A 19,193-nucleotide genomic window follows, 5' to 3' on the forward strand; every position below is an offset into this window, starting at 1 on the left:
ATAAAACTGATAGCTCTCAAACACGATTTGAGTTAGAATAAGAGTTTGACTCCTATGTATGTATATGTATTTAGCTATATAATTTTTGATGCAATTTATTATAGGCAATAATGCCTTTAAGCCCATTTTAGGATTCAAATTGAGATATGAATTTTTTTAAAAAAAGCACCATATGATGGCCCCCAAACTGTATTAGTCTAAATTTAAACTCTGAAAGGATCAGTTTCTTATCTTTTTCATTTCCTTTGCAAAATGCCCAGCAAAACACATGTATTTATGTTGACACTTTTTGGAATTAACAGTGGAATGAAATGTAATGAACGATCTGCCCAAGAATATTACGTTTAAAAAATGGATTGTGATTGTAGATGATGACTTCTCTTCTATGGCTCAAACAGTTAAAACTTTAACCATTACTTGGTCACCCTCATATTCAATTTTTGTCTCTTGGATTTTGGTTCTCACTTATATTTCTACTCTGGAGCACTTTCTTTCAGTCATTTGCCTGGAATGCCTTTCTCACCTTTTTAACTTAATGAAATCCTATTAATCTTTCAAAGAATATTATCTCCTAAAGAAATTCTTCTCCATTTCTTACCCTTTCCTCTTTGCAAATAAAATTATTCCCCGTGCTCTATAATTCTGATACTGCTTCTATTGCCATACTTGAAACATTATATTATAGTTAGTATGTATTTGCCATTTTCTCAAATGTATTTGTAAGCTGCTGGAGGGCAGGAACTATTTTATTTATACTAGAACATCTAATCTTCATGAGCAAGAAATTAACATAAAGTGTTGTACGTTGTTGACACTTAATGTTTTTGAAACCGAATGATATTCAAAGCAGGAATTTTACTGCCCAAGGTTGGGCAGATAGAGGGGGCAGTGGGAAGCCTCCTTCTAAACATTCTCCTTCTTCATTACCGAATTAGGCTTCCTATTTGCCCACACCATCCACAAGGTAGATATGAATTTCCCTTTTAAATCTTCAAATCTGCTTATCAGTTGTTCTCATTATGAAATTGAACACGTTACTTTGGATCTTTTTATTTATTCAGAAAGTATGTGTTGACCACCCAGTATGGCATTGCTGAAATTTTCATCCACATTAACTCCTCGTTTTTCTCAAATGTCGATAAATAATAACTCCCACCACACCACTGTTTGTACAGCATTTCACAGCTTACAAAAACACTTTCACTGTTGCCATCTCTTTAAGGTTTCCAAAACGTACAACATGGATTGTATGATCTCAACTTTTGAGGATTTTCTTAGGTTTCCAGCTAACTTCATGAAAGCTATGCTTTTGTTTAACCATGTTGAATTATAACATTCTTTGCCTCTTACAGTTGAGTAAAAAGATTACTGGACAGGTGAAGTGACTGCTCTGTTACATGTTCTTAGTAAGTGGCAGAATCTAAACTGCAACAGGATTGTCTTCTGAGTCCTAGTTCAATGTCCTAGCAACAGCCTACATTGCCTCTAGGAGAAAAAAGTTTGAGTCCTTCACCCTCACTTTTTTTTTTTTTTTAAGATTTTATTTATTTATTCATGAGAGACACAGAGAGAGAGAAAGAGAGAGGCAGAGACACAGGCAGAGGGAGAAGCAGGCTCCATGCAGGGAGCCCATCGTGGGACTCCATCCCGGGTCTCCAGGATCAGGCCCTGGGCTGAAGGAGACGCTAAACCGCTGAGCCACCCGGGCTGCCCTCACCCTCACTTTTGAGAAATTATTTTTGTTCACTTTTGCAAAGTGTCGTTTCTGACATGGTTTTGTAAATCTCGCTCTCGTCACAGTCTTCTTCCTGGATTTAAACTCTCTTTCCCTCCTGCTACTATTGAAAGTGGAATTTATGCAAACCTACACCAGGTACAACAACTTTTTCTATGCAATTTTCTCTTGAGTAGATTTTATCTGCAGATTTTAAAATCTCCCAGCTCTGTGCCCTTTAGTTATTGTTTTCAATGCTCAGATATTTGGGTAGTTTTATAGCATTTACTCAAAGGTCCACTGAAAGACTTGGGTAATGTGATCTCTGGGCACCATTGGCTGGTATTCCTCTTTTGCTGAGAACTCAGTTTTAAACTGGAATAATTCTTAGAGATACTTGATTAATTCCATTGTTTTCCAGATGAGGAAAGTGATTCTGGTGAAAAGAAACTTGTCTAAAGGTGTATAGCCTGGATTCAAATCCAGGATTCTAACCATGGCCTTTCTACTTCTTGTAGTGCGTGTTGAATGGAAATAAGATCTCTGAATAAGGACAAGGGCATTTGATCATGCTAAACTGATTAAAAATGGTTAAAATTGTAAACAATTCGAGGATTCTGTTACCATTCTGTAAAAATTGACCTTAATTTGCAGCTAAACCTGAAGAAGTCTTCTGAAGGGCATAGCAAACCTAATCTTCCTACTCCCATTAATCAAATTATTAGAAGTGTAATCATTTTTTTTCTTAAGAAAATAATCTTCATGGGGCAGCTGGGTGGCTCAGTCGGTTAAGTGTCTGCCTTCAGTTCAGGTCATGGTCCTGGGATGGAGCCTTGTGTGCTCAAGCAGGGAGCCTGCTTCTTCCTCTCCTCCCTCTCCCTCTCCCTCTCTCTCTCAGTCTCTCTCTCCCTCCCCTCCTCGTGCTCTCTCTCTCTCTTAAATAAATACATAAAATATTTTTTTCATAAAATCTTAAAAAGAAAAGAAAATGATCTTCATGTGACAATTCCCTAACTTTATACCATTTAACCTTTAAATCTAAGCTCCATTGTCCTTTTCATGGCACATTATAGGGGAATACTGATAATGTCACAGCTGAAACTAGCTGAGCTTAAACATAGTATATGAACCCTTTATAATTTATTAACAAGACTTGAGCATAGAGGCTGATTTTTGTAAGATTTGGTTCTGTGAGACAGAGTCTTTTACGTTGATTTAGGATACCTAAATTCAGACTGAAATTTTCCAGACTTGAGAGTGTTCACATTTTTGTAGCTTAATTGTAAATCATCTTTCATTTAGAAGATTTAAAGACAGGCTAAAGACCTAAATCTTTTCAGTCACCTTCCTAACTAGGAAAAAGCCTCTAGATGAGCCTTATTATGTTTTTTTTTTCTCTAATGGATTAGAACAAACAGTTTGATAATGTTCAAATAGAACAAATACCATCACAAGGAAAACAACTTTTTCCTCCAAGAGTTAAAAGTAAAATTAGGTGTCATTATAGGGCATTTGTAAGACGTTTGAAAGCAGTCTAGCCCAAGCAGGCCAAACCGCTCAACTGTAATGGGCAGCAAATCAAAACCAGAGTGGTAGGCTTGTTGTTCCCTTATTTGTTTTGCTTCATTCTGCTTGATTATTTTGGCAAAGCTAAGCTGAAACGGCAATGCTCTGAAGTTCTGTAAATTTAAGCTTTTAATTAGGTAAAAGACTCTTTTGCAGCTCTTGTTGAGTGCTCATTTTGTGCTTGGAATGCTTTATTCCATACTTTGGTATGTTTTGAAAAGAGCTGTGGTACTCTGCTGACTCCTTTCAGTAGCCATGAAAACTCTCCATGGATCTTTTCTGCGTTTTATCTGCTTATGTGTTATTCTGTAAGTGCCTGGTACATTTGAACATCTCCAGTATTTTCTGTACGTTTGTGCTGTTAAAAAAAAAAAAAAAAGCCAAATTCCTCTTAAAGATGTCCTACTTAAAATTATTTTTAAATTAAAAAAATGTTTAATTAGCAGTGCCTATCAAGGATAGATTTTTCTCAGCAGAAAGTATTTCCTACTTTGCTATTTCACAATATTTTCTCAAATGTTTAACTGATTTGCACATGTTTTTATACCTGTAGTTGTAACTGAAAAATGGAACATAGGAGAAGAAGCGTTGTCAGATGACGGTACAAGACCATGGCTATGTGGTTTTCTTTTAAGAAAGAAATATTATGGTGTTTAAATGATATTTTTCATTTGGATAAAAAATCTTTAGATAATAACTCTCACATGCTTGGGTATTAGAGTCTGTCTTATAAAGAACTCATTTAAACTATGTAAGGATCATAAGGGAAATCTTGATCAGAATCAAATAGGTTAAATATGTGTGTAGAAATATTAGTCACTTTTAGTGTTTTTTGGTACAGGGAAAATCTCTAAATTGGCTTCCTTCTGAAATAGCAAATATATTGCATATGAATTAGTAGCCATAGTTAGAGAATGGTCTATTTACATTTAATTAAAATCCAGTCTGCTTTTTATCTAAAATATAACATGTATCTACATTACAGAAAAAGCAGCTACCCTGATGAAAATGAATCCTAAAGTACATGTGTCAATATTCAAATGTTAAAATGGCTACAGAAAAAAAATTGCTACCCACAGACAATCTTATCACACTTACTCTCGTGAAACAGGTGTCTGAACTAATTTGGGAGCTTTGGTTTTATTTTTGTCAGTGTTTAATTTCCTGCCATGCAGATGCACTTCGTGTTAAGAGATTTATGTGATTAAGTGGCAAAATGACAAACAAGGTTGTCTGGTGCTCATCTTCCCTCTTTAGTCGACTAATCACCTTTGGATTCTGGGCTCTGTCAATGAGTGTGTTCCTTACTGAAGTAAGCTGCATTTATCAATCTAAACATTTGATCTTCACATGACCACATTAGCTGGAGGTGAAGTCCAAGATAAAAGTTACAGTTTGGGTTTAGGAAGATATTTTATAATCCCGGGTTGGAAATGATTTTCTTGGTTAGCATAAGCATCTTTCCTCCTGGTTATGTTGACAGCACCATCCTGCACAAGCACTTCAGCTTAAGTGAGAATCACAACACTGTTGCCAAGATTTAAAACATCAAGGGAGGTAAACTAGTCAAGATTGCTATCTTCTCATAGCAATGAGGTTGCTTAGAATTCAGAATGATTTTCTTAAAAGCAAAATGTTCACAGTGAAGGCTTGAGGCTAATACAAAATAATTCTGACACCAGTACTATAGTGTGTGTATCTCTCACTTGCCCTTGACTTGACACACAACTTGAGGGATTTGAGGTGATTAATAGCTTACTCTTTCTCTCCAAGGTGATGATTACCTCTCCACAGGTACTATCATCCTAGTGTATTAGTGGTAATAATGACTGGGATTTATGTAACACTGTCTTAAGGAAGATTGCAAAGTATTTATGCTTATTATCTCCTCCCATTGTGTTACCAGCCAGAATTGTTATTTAAAGCATTCTGGTGGGGAAGCTGGAGCACTGTGTTCAGAGGATTTGTCCCTGGGGCCCACTGATAGTGGCATAAAAAAGGTTTAGATCCTTGATTTCCTGATTGTTACCCCACTATTCCCTCAACCAGATTGCTACTCCCTCTCCATTTTTCAAAGTGTGTGGGAGCCATTAACTTTCCCATTGTACTCCAAGCATAGAAAACAACAAAAATCTCCTGCCAAGGAGCATCTGGTTGGCTCAGTTGGTTAAGCATCTGCCTTTGGCTCAGGTCAGGATCCCAGAGTCCTGGGATCAAGTCCGGCATCGTGCTCCCTGCTCAGCGGGGAGTCTGCTTTTCCTTCTCCCTCTATGCTAGTGCTCTCTCTCAAATAAATAAATTAAATAAACAGTTAAAAAAAATCTCCTGGCATTGTGAAAATACATTTATGCACTAGCTTAAATTTGTGTGACAGCACATGGTGCTCTGCATATGGTTTGTCATATCTTTTAATAAAAAAAATTTGTGACAGGATGACCTGACCCTGAGTCATCAAAGATGAGGCATGGGAGCTGTTGAATTTTCTTTGCACAGACTGCCCAAATGTACATGTTGCATGTTGTGAGTGTGATTGGATGGCGGTGGAGGTGGTATGAGCCTCCTTTATGTTAAGGGCTTCATTTCTCTTGTCTTGCACTTTCACAGGATTCTTTCTCTCATCAGCCATTACACCAAACCACATATTCACATGTGACTTAGGACTTAACTAAACTCTTTGGTAATTCTATTGAACTCCTTGTACAAAATGGATTATGTCTTTGGTATTTTATGTGTACAACCAAACCCTCCAAAACCTAATTCCCTTGGTCAGTATCAACCCAAATTTGCCTGCCTTTCTTGTGATGAAAGTACAATCTGATGAAGGGAAAAATTTGGTTTGACTCACATTTGGCTTGAAAATACATTTTTGGTAAAGGACCCCACCTGGTCACATTTTAAAACATACTTAGATAACTCTTACTTTGAAGTAATCATTTAAAGTGTTCTTTAAAAAAGGAAGGGGAAGGAAGAGAAGAGAAATAGATATAATGAGCCTTAATTTTGTGTCAGTCTCTGTTATATATGTTTTCAGAAATGCTATCTTACTGAAACCTTGTAAAACCTGCAAGATAATTATTTTCTCCCATTTTAATAGAAGAGAAAATTGAGAGTCAGAGAGGTTAAGTGACTTGAACAAGTTACTTGGTAATAAACTAATAAATGACAGAACCCAAATTTAAGCTCTAGTATGTCGGACAGTTATTATCCAAAATATATCTGGAGAGGCCCTTGGGTTACTTTAAATGTTATCAATGAATATCATGGAAATAATGGAGCTAAGTCTTTCTGAAAGGGAAAGCTTACTACAGAGAGAGTCATATCCATGCAGATGTTAAATCTAAAAAGAAAAGAAATCTTTTCCAGCACTATAGCTTGTGGCATTTGAGAAAAGCTTCTTACAAGAACCCCAGTTTTAAAAATAATTGCACTGTTCTAAAATCTTCTGAGATAACTGTGAGGAAATCTGAGGGAAAATGTGTGTCGTAGGCTCAATGGCTTAGAAGAATTAATTATCTTTTGAATTCAGACTTTGTAGGGAAGTAAACTGTAGGAGAATCTTTAGTGCTTTTAGTCAACCTTTCAGCATCTGGGTAGATTAAAAGAAAAATTATCTGAAAAGAGCAACATTTCTATTGACCATTTTGCATTTCTAAGCACTAATCATTTTAGATGGAGCTCTTCTCTTTCAAAGCAGGGGATAGATGTAAGAAACACTCTCTCCCCTTTCTAAATTAGATAATAAATTATTATTAGATAATAGATTACTTCCAACTTTTAGCATCAACGGATTTAAATTATGTAAACATTAAATTTGTAATTGTGCCTCAGAAAAACTGCAGTAATCAAACCCAATACAGATTCATAGGCCAGAAGACAGTACTAAGATAGGGGTTTCCTGGAGGAGAAGTAGCTCTAGGGAGGAAGGAGAGACCTAGATTCAATGTTATATGCATTTCTGCATAAAATTCAGTGACTATCTGTGTGCCTCTAAAAATATTTCTGAACTTTGGGCAGGCTATAGATTGCACATGCCTGGTTGATGTTTTTCTGAATGTTTAATCCTAACACTGAAGCCATTCATTTTCTCAACAGTAGAGGTCCTCAGTACCATAGTTCTTCAACTAAGATGCTGAAAATTTTTCCCACTGTTGAATTATTTGGCTTTATGATTGTTTGTGGAACTTAAATCATTTTATGTGGATAATTTTATATTTTTGTATCAGTAATAAACAAGAACAATTTAGTTCTAATTGTCTTATCTTGGCTTAAATTTTCACAGTCTTTTGTAACAACTGAAATAATGTGTCAAACATGAGTTACCCCGGTTGGGGGAGGAATGGCTGAAACAGGTAATGGAGATTAAAGAGTGCACTTATCATGAGCACTGATTAATGTATAGAATTGTTGAATCACTATATTGTACACGTGAAACTATTATAACCCTGTTTGCTAACTGTCCTGGGATTAAAATTAAAAAAAAAATGTTTTAAATGAGTCATTCAACAGTGGTGTATTTGAAAAAATGTCAGCCTTTTTCTTGAAATTTTGAAATAAAAAGATGGAGAAGCTGTTTAGAGAAGATTTTAAAGCTTTTTGAAATGAAGAGAAATAATAGTTTGTCAGGAAGACTAGACAGTCAGTTCTGGTTTTCTAAAAGCTGCCAATTTATTTATTGTCTGTTGCATTTAGAACTATGGATCTACAAGATTTTGGCTCTGTCCCAGGGATTTGTATTTTTATTTATTCTTATTAGGATCTTCTACTATAAACACAAATTCACTAAGAACATTCTTATTTACCCCCTCTTTTTCCCCCAAATCTGACCTTGTACTTAATTCCTCCCCCATTCATTACTCTTCATAGCTAAGTAATTGCTAAAACCTTATCAATTACACCCCCTATATATGGCTAGTGCATTTCCCATCTCTAGCCCCCACAGCCCTCAGTTAGGCCCTAACTCAGTTATTACAACCATCTTCTAATTCATTTATTTCCAGTCTCACCTCTTTCTAAACCGTTCTCTGCATAGTTACAAAACCACCTTTCTGAAATGCCATTTTTCTTCTGAATACTTTCAGTGGTTTGCCATCACTACTCAATAAAGCCCAAATTTTCTTAGTGTAGCATGCAAGTTCTTTTATAACTTTGTCCCTCACTACCTCCTCAGCTTTATTGCTTCATTCTGTTTTCACCATAGCCCTCAAACCTATGTTCCAGTCATCCACGGAACTATTTAGAGTTCTTCAAATGCATCCCACTGTTTCAAACTTTCTGCCTTTGCATGCTGTCATTTGCTCTAGTATGACCATTCTTTCTTTCACTCCCTGTTTGCATGACAAATACCTAACTCTTCCCTTAAGATCCAGGCCAAGTATATTCTACTTTGTAAAACCTTTCCTGAACCTCAGATAGGGTTAGCCATTACCTTCTTGTGCCAATACTCTACGGCATACATTCTTCCACCAACATACTCCTCATGTTGCATTAGTTACATCTTCTGCTAGACAAGTGGTTCTGATGGGGAGGGGCAGGAAGGTGCTATGTAGCAATGTTTGGGGCCTTTTTTTAATGGCATACAGGGATGCTATCGGCATCTAGTGAGTAGAAGCCAGAGATGCTGCTAAACACTTAGAATGCCCAAGACAGTCTCCCACAACAAAGAGTTATCCAGCCAAAAAGTCAATAATACCAAGGTTGAGAAACTCTGCCAGACTGTAAACTTGTGTCTTTTCTCAACTTTGGATCCTTAGAGTGTAGAACAATGCCAGGCAAAAACGAAGCACTAAATAAATACCAGTTCAATGAGTGAAAAATTTCATAGGATTCTCTGAAAGGATTTCATCCAAAGATAGGGAAATAAGATTCTTTGAGAAAATAGCCAGAGCCCAAATTCAATCCCATTCAAAGGCAAAATTTGAAATTTACTTTAAAAGTCTCTTAGTTTTGCATAGTGAGGTTGGATTTAAACATAATCTGTTTATGTGCCCACTTCCTCTCTCCAAAAGTCACAAAATGTAAGGAAATACACATTAAAAAGCAGAAACAGTTCATCAGATTAGATATTTTGAAGAATCTCTGAAAGAACACAAAAGATAAAAGGAAGTAAATAATCAAAGAAATAAGAGGAGAAAGTTTCCTAGTTTTCTAAAGGAAATGCTAATAGAAAGTAGATATAGTAATATTAATTTTAGACAAAATATTAGTTTCAGTCTAAAAACTGAAAAATGGGGCATCTGGGTGGCTTAGTCAGTTAAGCATCTGACTCTTGGTTCAGGATCAGGTCATGATCTCAGGGTGGTAATACTGAGCTTCACATTGGGCTCCATGCATGGCTCAGTCTGCTTGGGATTCTTTCCCCTCTCTCTCCCTCCTTGCTAGTCCCTCCCCTCTCCCCCCACTCCTACTCCCGCTCATTCTCTCTCTCCTCTCTCTCTCCTCTCTCTCTCTCTCTCTCTCTCTCTCTCTCTCTCACTTGCTCTCAAATAAATAAAATCTTTTTAAAAATAAAAAACACCAAATAAAAAGTGAAAAACAACAAAAGGGACAGAGAAGGATTTTTTTATATTGATAATAAGTACAATCCACCAAGAAGACATAAGAATTTTGAACTTCTATCTACTAAACACATGATTTTGAAATATATAATATTAAATAAAAATAGAAATACAAGGAGAAATTGACAAATCCATAATTTAGAGTAGAAGATTCTAATAGCTCTCTCAAGTATACACACACACAAAGTAAAGAAATAGAAGATTTTTTAAAAAGATTTAAAAAATTTTTTTATTCATGAGAGACACAGAGAGGCAGAGATATAGGCAGAGGGAGAAGCAGGCTCCCTGTGAGGACCCGGATGTGGACTCCATCCAGGATCCTGGGATCACACCCTCAGCTGAAGGCAGACGCTTAACTGCCGAGCCACCCAGGCATCCCAAGAAATAGAAAATTTAAATTACACAATTAAGCAAGCCTGTTCTAAAAGATACATATAGAATATTACACCCAGCAAAGACATAGTATACCTATTTTGAAATAGTATGGGAGACTCTTAGAATTTAGCCACTACAAGGGAAATTTTAACAAAAACCATAAGAGCCAAGCTCTTATATTCTACAAATCTCTGGCCACAATGCAATAAAAATGTTGATTAAGAATTAATAGTTAAAGGATACCTCCCACCTAAATTTCTCTATGTGAAGAAAATAAAACATCCTTAATACTATTGTATCAAATCACAGAGTATTTAGAAATAGAAACCAATAAACACAAAATATTACCCAAATCTAGAGGATTCTAACAAAGTGATATTTGAAGGAAATTTTAGTGCCTTTATTGCATTGTTTAGAAAATAATAAACATTGGGGCACTTGGATGACTTGGTTAAGTATCTAGGACCTTGATTTTGGCTCAGGTCATGGTCTAGGGTCTTGAGATCAAGCCCCGCGTTGGGCTCTGAACTGAACAAGGAGCCTGCTTGAGTTTCCCTCTCTCCCTCTTCCTCTGCCTCCCCCCCGCCTGCCACTCACATGTTCTCTCTCTTAAAAAAGGAAAGAATAAAGTTGAATTAAGTAAGCATTCAACTATGAGAACTGTGGGGGAGGGGGAACCAATAAAATAAGCCCTAAATAGAAGAAATAATGAATCAAGATGAAAGCAGAAATTAATGGGAAGATAAAACTAGTAGGTCCAATTAATACAACCAAAAATTAGAAGTTTTTTAAAGACTAATAAAATATACAAAACCTCAACAAATCTGATCCCCCCAAAAAGAAAGCAAAATGAAGATATTGGAAAAGGTTTAAAGTTGTATTTATATACCAAAAAATTGAAAATCTAAATTCAGTGGAAGACTTTCTAGGAAAGTGTAACTTAGTAAAATCTATTTCACAAGATAAACAGTTTAATATACCAAAAATAAGAGAATTTTAAAAGTGGAAAGAAGTCGGGGCACCTGGGTGGCCCAGTTGGTTAAGTGTCTGACTTTGGCTCAGATCATGATCTCAAGGTCCTGGGATCAAGCCCCACACTGGGCTGCTCACAGGGAAGAGTCTATTTGTACCTCTGCCCTTCCCCCTCCTTGTTCATGCTTTCTCTCTCTTTCTCTCAAATAAATAAATCAAATCTTTTTTTTAAAGAAAAAGTGGGAAGAAGTCTTCCTCTGAGAAAGCATCAAGACTAGTTTTTTTTTTTTAATTTTTATTTATTTATGATAGTCACACACACAGAGAGAGAGAGAGAGAGAGGCTGAGACATAGGCAGAGGGAGAAGCAGGCTCCATGCACCGGGAGCCTCACGTGGGACTCGATCCCGGGTCTCCAGGATTGGGCCCTGGGCCAAAGGCAGGCGCTAAACTGCTGCGCCACCCAGGGATCCCAAAACTAGTTTTTTGTTTTTTTTACAGGTGAATTCTATCAAGCCTTAAGGAATAACTGTTTCTTTTGTTAGATAAAATGCTCCAGAACATAGAGAATGAGCTAAATAAAGCTTCCTTACTAAACCTCCAAGGCTGAAACCAAATTTAGACAAGGGTCGCATGCTTTTAGATTTAGGCCAATGTCATTCATGGAAGATTCAAAAATTTAAATAATATAGTCATAAATCAAGTCCACTGATGTATTAAAAAATAAATGCATTATGTCTAATTAGGATTTATCTCAGGAATGCAAAGATGATTAATTGTCTACAAGTTATCAGATTAACAGAGGAAAAAAATCAGTAACCTCAACAGTCCTCACCTCAAAAAAGAACATTTAGGGATGTCTGGGTGGCTCAGTGGTTGAGCGTCTGCCTTTGGTTCAGGTCATGATCCTGGGATCCTAGGATTGTGTCCCGCATTGGGCTCCCCACTGGGAGCCTGCTTCTCCCTCTGTCTATATCTCTGCCTCTCTCTGTGTCTCTCATGAATAAATAAATAAAATCTTAAAAAAATAATATTTAATATAACTCAGCTCCATTCCTCATTAAACACACAAAACCCAACAATTTTTAGTAAATTAGGAATAGAAGTAAACTTCCTTAACTTGACAACATTTATCTACCCCAAATCTACAGCAAACATAATAAACATTCCCTTCAAAACTGGAACAAGATAGGATGCCCACTATAACTATTTTTAACGTTATACTGAAAGCCAATGCAATATGAAAAGGAAAAGCAATGAGAATTATAAATACTGGAAACAGACAACAGTGTCATTGTTTGCAGACCACATGATAGTCGTCTGCTTAGAAAAAAACAATGGTTCTAAAAACCATTAAGAAAAGTTAGCAAAGTAACTAAAGATGAATATAGAAAAATCGATGGCGGGATCCCTGGGTGGCGCAGCGGTTTGGCGCCTGCCTTTGGCCCGGGGCGCGATTCTGGAGACCCTGGATCGAATCCCACGTCGGGCTCCCGGTGCATGGAGCCTGCTTCTCCCTCTGCCTATGTCTCTGCCTCTCTCTCTCTCTCTCTCTCTCTCTCTCTCTCTCTCTCTCTCTGTGACTATCATAAAATAAATAAAAATTAAAAAAAAAAGAAAAATCGATGGCTTTCTTATATCACAGCAATTACATGAAATAGATAAATTCCTACAAATAAATGTAACAAGAAATCTGAAGGACCTATATAAACTACTAAACTTCAATGAAAGTCATAAAAGAAGAATCAGTGGAGGTAAATACCATGTTCTTGGGTTGGCAGACCCAACATTGTAAAGATGTCAGTTCTCCTCAACTTGCCCATAAGTTTAATGCAATCCTAATCAAAATCCTAGTAAGTTTTTTTCATGGAACTTGACAAGCTGGTTCTCAATTATTTATTGAAGAGAAACTGAATGAGACTGTAATCGAACTATTTGATACAGAAAAATGAAGGGGGAATTGCCTTCCCAGATATGAAAATATGCTATACACTTATGATAATTAAAACATTGTGACACTGGTGCAAGAATAAGCAGTTAGGTTACTGGAACAAATGTAGAGCTCAGAAAGATACATTCATATGAATAAACTTAGTTTTTTAAAAACAATGGTATTTCAAAAGAGTGAGAAAATACTGCTAGGGTAATTAACTGTCAATTTGAAAAAATAAAACAAAATCATATCACAATATCCCATCAAATACAAAGCTCAATTCTAAATAGATTAGAAAGCTAAACATAAAAAATAAATTTCAGAAAAATATAAAAGAATATTTTAAATTTGGTCTGCGAAATCCTTCCTAAGCATAATAAAAAATCTAGAATTCATAAAATAGAGTGGCAGTAAATAAAAACTTTTGACAACTGAAAACAAAGTTTTTAAAAATGACATAAGTGTAAACTTTTATAAAAACTTTGGATTGGGGGCAATCAGAGGTTTAGTGCCGCCTTTAGCTCGGGGCCTGATCCTGGAGACCCAGAATCGAGTCCCACGTCGGGCTTCCTGCATGGAGCCTGCTTCTCCCTCTGCCTGAGTCTCTGCCTCTCTCTCTTTCTCTCTTTCTCTCTCTCTCTCTCTCTCTCTCTCTCTCTCTCTCTCTGTGTGTGTGTGTCTCTCATGAATAAATAAATAAAATCTTTGAAAAGAAAAAACAAACAACTTTTGATTGTAGAGGCCCTGGATGGCTCAGTTGGTTAAGCATCTGACTTCAGCTCAGGTCCTGGAATCAAACCCCATGTTGGGTTCTTCCACTAGGCTCTGTGCCCACTAGGGAGCCTGCTTGAGATTCTGTGTCCTCCACCCTTGCCCCTCCTCCTGCTCATGCATGCTGTTTCTCTCTCTGAAATGGATAAATGAAATCTTTTTTAAAAATGTGTAAAAAAAAAAACCCCTTCTTAACTGTATACTTGCCATACATCAATTATACCTCAATTTTTTAATTTTTAAAAATTTTAAATTACTTTTTAGAAGATTTTGTTTACTTGTTTGACAGAGAGAGAGCACAAGCAGGGGTAAGCAGCAGAGGGAGAGGGAGAAGCAGGCTTCTCACTGATCAGGAAGCTAGATGCAGGGCTCGATGCCAGGACCCCGAGATCATGACCTGAACCAATGGCAGACGCTTAACCGACTAGCCACCCAGACACCCTTACCTCAGTTTTTTTAAAAAGAAAAGGAAAAAATGTTGGGGAGAACATAATCCTAACATCTATAATAAATAAAGGTAACATTCAAAATCTGAAGAGTACTACAAAGCAATTAGAGAAATTATAGACCAAGAGTAAAAAGGGCAATTGACAAAAGAAATAAAAATGACCAAGTAACATCTGACAAGATGTTCAAATGCGCTAGTGATCAGGAAAAGGCCAAATGAGATGCCACTTTTCATCTGACTGATCAAAACAAAAAGATAGGTAATATCTGCTGATGATGAGTAAAGGCGATAGCCACTCACATGAATCACTGAGAATTCTGGAGCTTGAGAGGTGACTTTAAGTTCTCATCAACGTATCACTAGTTTCTTGGTTTTTATCCTTGATAAATACTTGCACCATATATATATATATATATGTATATATATATATATATATATATGTTGAAATATGTATGAGGATGTTTATTGAAGCATTGTTTATAATAGCAAAAAAGAGAAAAATTGCATAAATACTAATGGAGCTAAGTAGACTAACATTCTATAGGTTCATGGAATACAATCCTATTTAAAAACAAAATAAAAATAGAACATATGTAAGATATAAATACGTAGGAAAAAGGTCAAGAAGGATATACGAAACTAGCAGTAGTAGTTACAACCTAGAAAGGAAATAGAAGTGGGAATAGGGATGAGAATAGGGAATATTTTTCAATATTTTGAAAAATTATTTACATATTTTTTAAAGCTTCATAAGAATATATTTCATGTAGAAACAATTTAAAATTTACATAAATGTTTGAAATGACATCCTTATAATAAAAGCAATATATGTTTATTATTGAAAACAGAAATTTCAGAGAAAGAAAATAGAAAATAAAATTAGTCTGTAACCAAGGAATAATCACTATTAACATTTTGATTCATAACCTGTCAAATTTTTTAAATTCACATATATGCATATTTCCTCAGACTAGATTCCTATGTTGCAGGGAGTGTTGATGCTGGATCAGATGTAATATGCATTTTCTAGTCCTTTGAAACGTATTTCTACAAGCCTTTCAGAAAACTACTGCTTAATCCCCACCCCACCCCACCCCCAGCAGGGGTTGAGAGTACCAGGCCCCCAGGGCCCTAACCAACGCTCGATATTGTAAGTTTTTTAAATATAAATTTGGTAAGTAAAGTCTGGCATTTTGTGTTTATTCCTTGATTATGAATAAAGTTTTGTTTATTAAGGATATTAACTTTTTGATAGTATGTTGCAAATATACATAAACGTTTTAGCCATAGCCATAAACAGAGATTACATTTGATTACCATTAGAGCTGTTAGTAATATTTGTTGTTTAAACTTGCTATTATGCATGTATTATGTTGTGTGTGTGTATGTGTGTGCATGTGTGTGTGAAATATATTACTCTACATAGAAAAATAACATTACCATCTTGGCTTGCGATTAACTCACATATTCCCTCACAGAAAAATTAATTTATTTCAACCAATTAATCACTTTTTAAAAAAATTAAAATGTTTCCTGGAAAATTACATTCTTTGGGAAAGCTTTCTTTGTGAGAGATTAAAATCTGCCTTGGACTTTTACATGGATTAAGTTTTAAATTAGCATAGAAGAATAACAATATGAATCAATTTGATCAAAGAAAAAGTGTCACTAATTATTTAAACAAGACACTTACAACAGGGATTTAAAGGCAAAGAAGCGGATTTCCCTTGCATGTGGATCAAATCAGAAGTATCCCATAATTGACTCTTTACAAGACCCTGCTTCAGTATAATGGACTAGATATTAAAGCTCTAAGTATTTAAAGCTAGTTTCCGTCTTTCTCTAAATGGAGGCCCGCCACTAAGAGCTATTTTACAAGTCTGACACATTAGCTGCATCATGGGGAAATACATGGGCTCTGCTTCTAGGGTCCGGAATTTCAAGTGCTTTCAATAGTTAAATGGTGTGAAATGGGTAACATTGAACCTGTGAGAAGCAATGAGTGCCTAAAAAATAAAATCCAGATGGGAAAGTTGATGAAAAGGGATATAGATACTGTAATGGTTCTTTCAATGAATTAATTCCAAAAAGAGCCCATACATTTTGTGTGTATGTGTGTGTGTGTGTAAGCTAACTTATTTGCGCACATTTGGGGGCAGGGGAGCCCTGTGATTTTCTCCCTTCTATTATTTGACATTGTTTGGAAACAAAGGAGCTTTTGTAAACTATTGCAGTCAGATCAAACACAGGAGTAGAATAAGAGGAGTCATATAAGAAGTATTTTATAACTTTCTTAGAGTAGTAAAGTCAAAAGGGTCAAATCAAGACCACAGCTCTTCCTTACAGTGTAATTTTAGACTAACTAACTTCTTCATATGTCGGTATTCCCACTGAAGAATAGAGATTTGGGTACCTACCACTACAGTACATTCAGGGAAACACAATGTGCTTTAAATTATCAAAGCTGTTTTGGTCTCACAGCATCTTTAATAGTTCACACAAAAATAACTCTGAAGAAGCATTACAAGGTAATGAAAAGAGGTTTAATATTTGACTAGATGTGGATTCAAATCCCATTTTTGCCACTTAGTAAAATGCATGACCCGGATCAGATTACTTAATCTCTCTGAACCTCAGTGCCTTTATTTATAAAACAGGGATACTAGTCATATCATTAGGGATGTTAAGGGAATTACACATTTCAGTGTCTGAAAAGCACTAAGCAGACTGGCTAAATGGGGAGCCCTCAAATTCATAGCTATTATTATTCATAGCAAACCTTGTGTTTGAATTAATTTTCTTGTAATTTTTCTTCTCAATAATCAAAGACTAATTGGTACAAAAAAGAGGTCCTATTTTGATACTCAAATATCTTTCTCTTGTACAGAGTTCGGAATATTGAAAAATATATATATTTGCTTCTACCATCCAATGTAATAATGAATGGAACAGAGCCAAAGCAATCCCCTCAGAGTGGGTTATGAAGTTCTAGCTTCATATCTTACCAACACAACTGTAAGAAACCAACAGCTCCAAGGTACTGCGGTGTTCCATGAGAGTGAGAGTCATTCTGTCCAGTGAAGGGGGACCCTGCAGCACCCCCAGCTCCATTTGGCAGTCACTAACTTAACTACTCGTAAGTGAAAGGTGCTGAGGAGTAAGTATAGAGATCTGGCTCTGACTCTAGTTAAAGTTCTCCATATTTTCATTACCAACTCCATTTTTATGGTTTAGATCTTGGCTATAGTAAACTCCAAATTGAATAGATGCCTCAAACACACATCTGAGCCCAGCACTTAGCCTTAAATAGCAGTCAAGTTGCCTGCAGATGCATTTTTCGAAATGGGGCATAGAAAGGATTTAAAAAAATGTCAGGCATCAAGCAGCCTCACAAATCATTTTTACGTGGCTTCCTGGACCTTTGTTTTTAGCAAATCCTTTAACGGGGGATTGACTCATTTGTGTATTTCTTCAAAGGAAGGATTTTGCAGGTAGCTCTTCATGAGGCCTGCCACCTTCTGGGATTTGGGAGAAAGAGAGTTTTAAAAGAGTAGAGATGTTTACTCTTGAGAAGTCATTGTTTGGTACCTGCTGCCATTAGCTCACTAACTAAACTGCTGGCAATCTCTGGAGTAAAGTATGTGTCTGTGGAGTCCTATAGTCCTCAGACTACAGATTTGAGATCCTAGGACTGAGCTGGAGACAGAGTGATGATGTTGCAGAATCTCATTAGCATTATTAATAAATGGACATGGTGCCATGTTCATCTAAGAGCTTATTTTATAAATATGAATGTTATTGTAAAACATCTGTTTTGAAAACAAACCCATTTAAACATGGTGAAATTATTTTTTGTCCCTTCATGTTGGGTTTTTGAAATAAAAACATATATGTAATTTAGATGGCGTGTGCCTCTAACTAAGTTAAAACATAAGCAAATCTACTTAGCCAAAAAGCCAAATTTATTCTCATTTTATTAGGCAGGTGGTGTACATATTAGATGATTTCCCTCTCGGGTTTTACATTTATTTCATGTGTTTTTCTCCAAAGAACAGGAGTTATTCTGTCAAAAGTGGGGAGGTGAAACCTCGGTTAAGGGGATACTGCAAATTCTACCCTTTCAGCAGAAGTAATTTATAGTTTCATAATATTCCAGAGTTTCTCTTTGTCTTTTACATGACAATTTATGACCGAGGTATTTTCGTGTTTCCCTTACTCCTTGCTACAAGCCTGAACAAATAAACTGTGTGCATATAGGGTCTGTTTCCCCATGCTAGTTTCCAGGTATCATTATTTTTTCTTTCCCTGACCTCATGTGACATAAACTGGATTCTGCATTGCATTATTTTTATCCAGAAGGCACATAATGTGAAACTTAACTAGTGAGAATGAGCTTTTGTGTTACTTGTCTAAAACTCTCCTTTAAAACAATCCAATGGTTAAAATCCAATCTTGTGAATATAGAAAGAAATGTTTTGACTCCATATATATATATATATATATATATATATATATATAGTCTTTGGGATACAGTTATAGATCTATATAATCTTTGGTATACCTAAAGAATGACTTTTTCAGACATTTGCCCTTGAGTTTTTAAAAAGTTTATTATGACATATACAAAACCCTGTAAAAAAATAATACAGCAAACACCTCTCTACTCACTGCCTACCTTAAGAAATGAAATATTAGCAGTAAAACTGAGGCCCTTTGTGTGTCTCCCTCTCCAGTTGCATCCTCCTTCTAATTCCCTAGATGATGAAATCTGGTATTTATCACTTGCAGGCATTTCTGTATATTTTTACTATATAGGTATGTCTTCCTAAACAATATACAGTAGTAATGCCCACTTTTAAAA

The sequence above is a fragment of the Nyctereutes procyonoides genome, unplaced genomic scaffold, assembly GCF_905146905.1.
Source record: "Nyctereutes procyonoides isolate TBG_1078 unplaced genomic scaffold, NYPRO_anot_genome, whole genome shotgun sequence".
In the NCBI taxonomy this organism is placed as follows: Eukaryota; Metazoa; Chordata; class Mammalia; order Carnivora; family Canidae; genus Nyctereutes; species Nyctereutes procyonoides.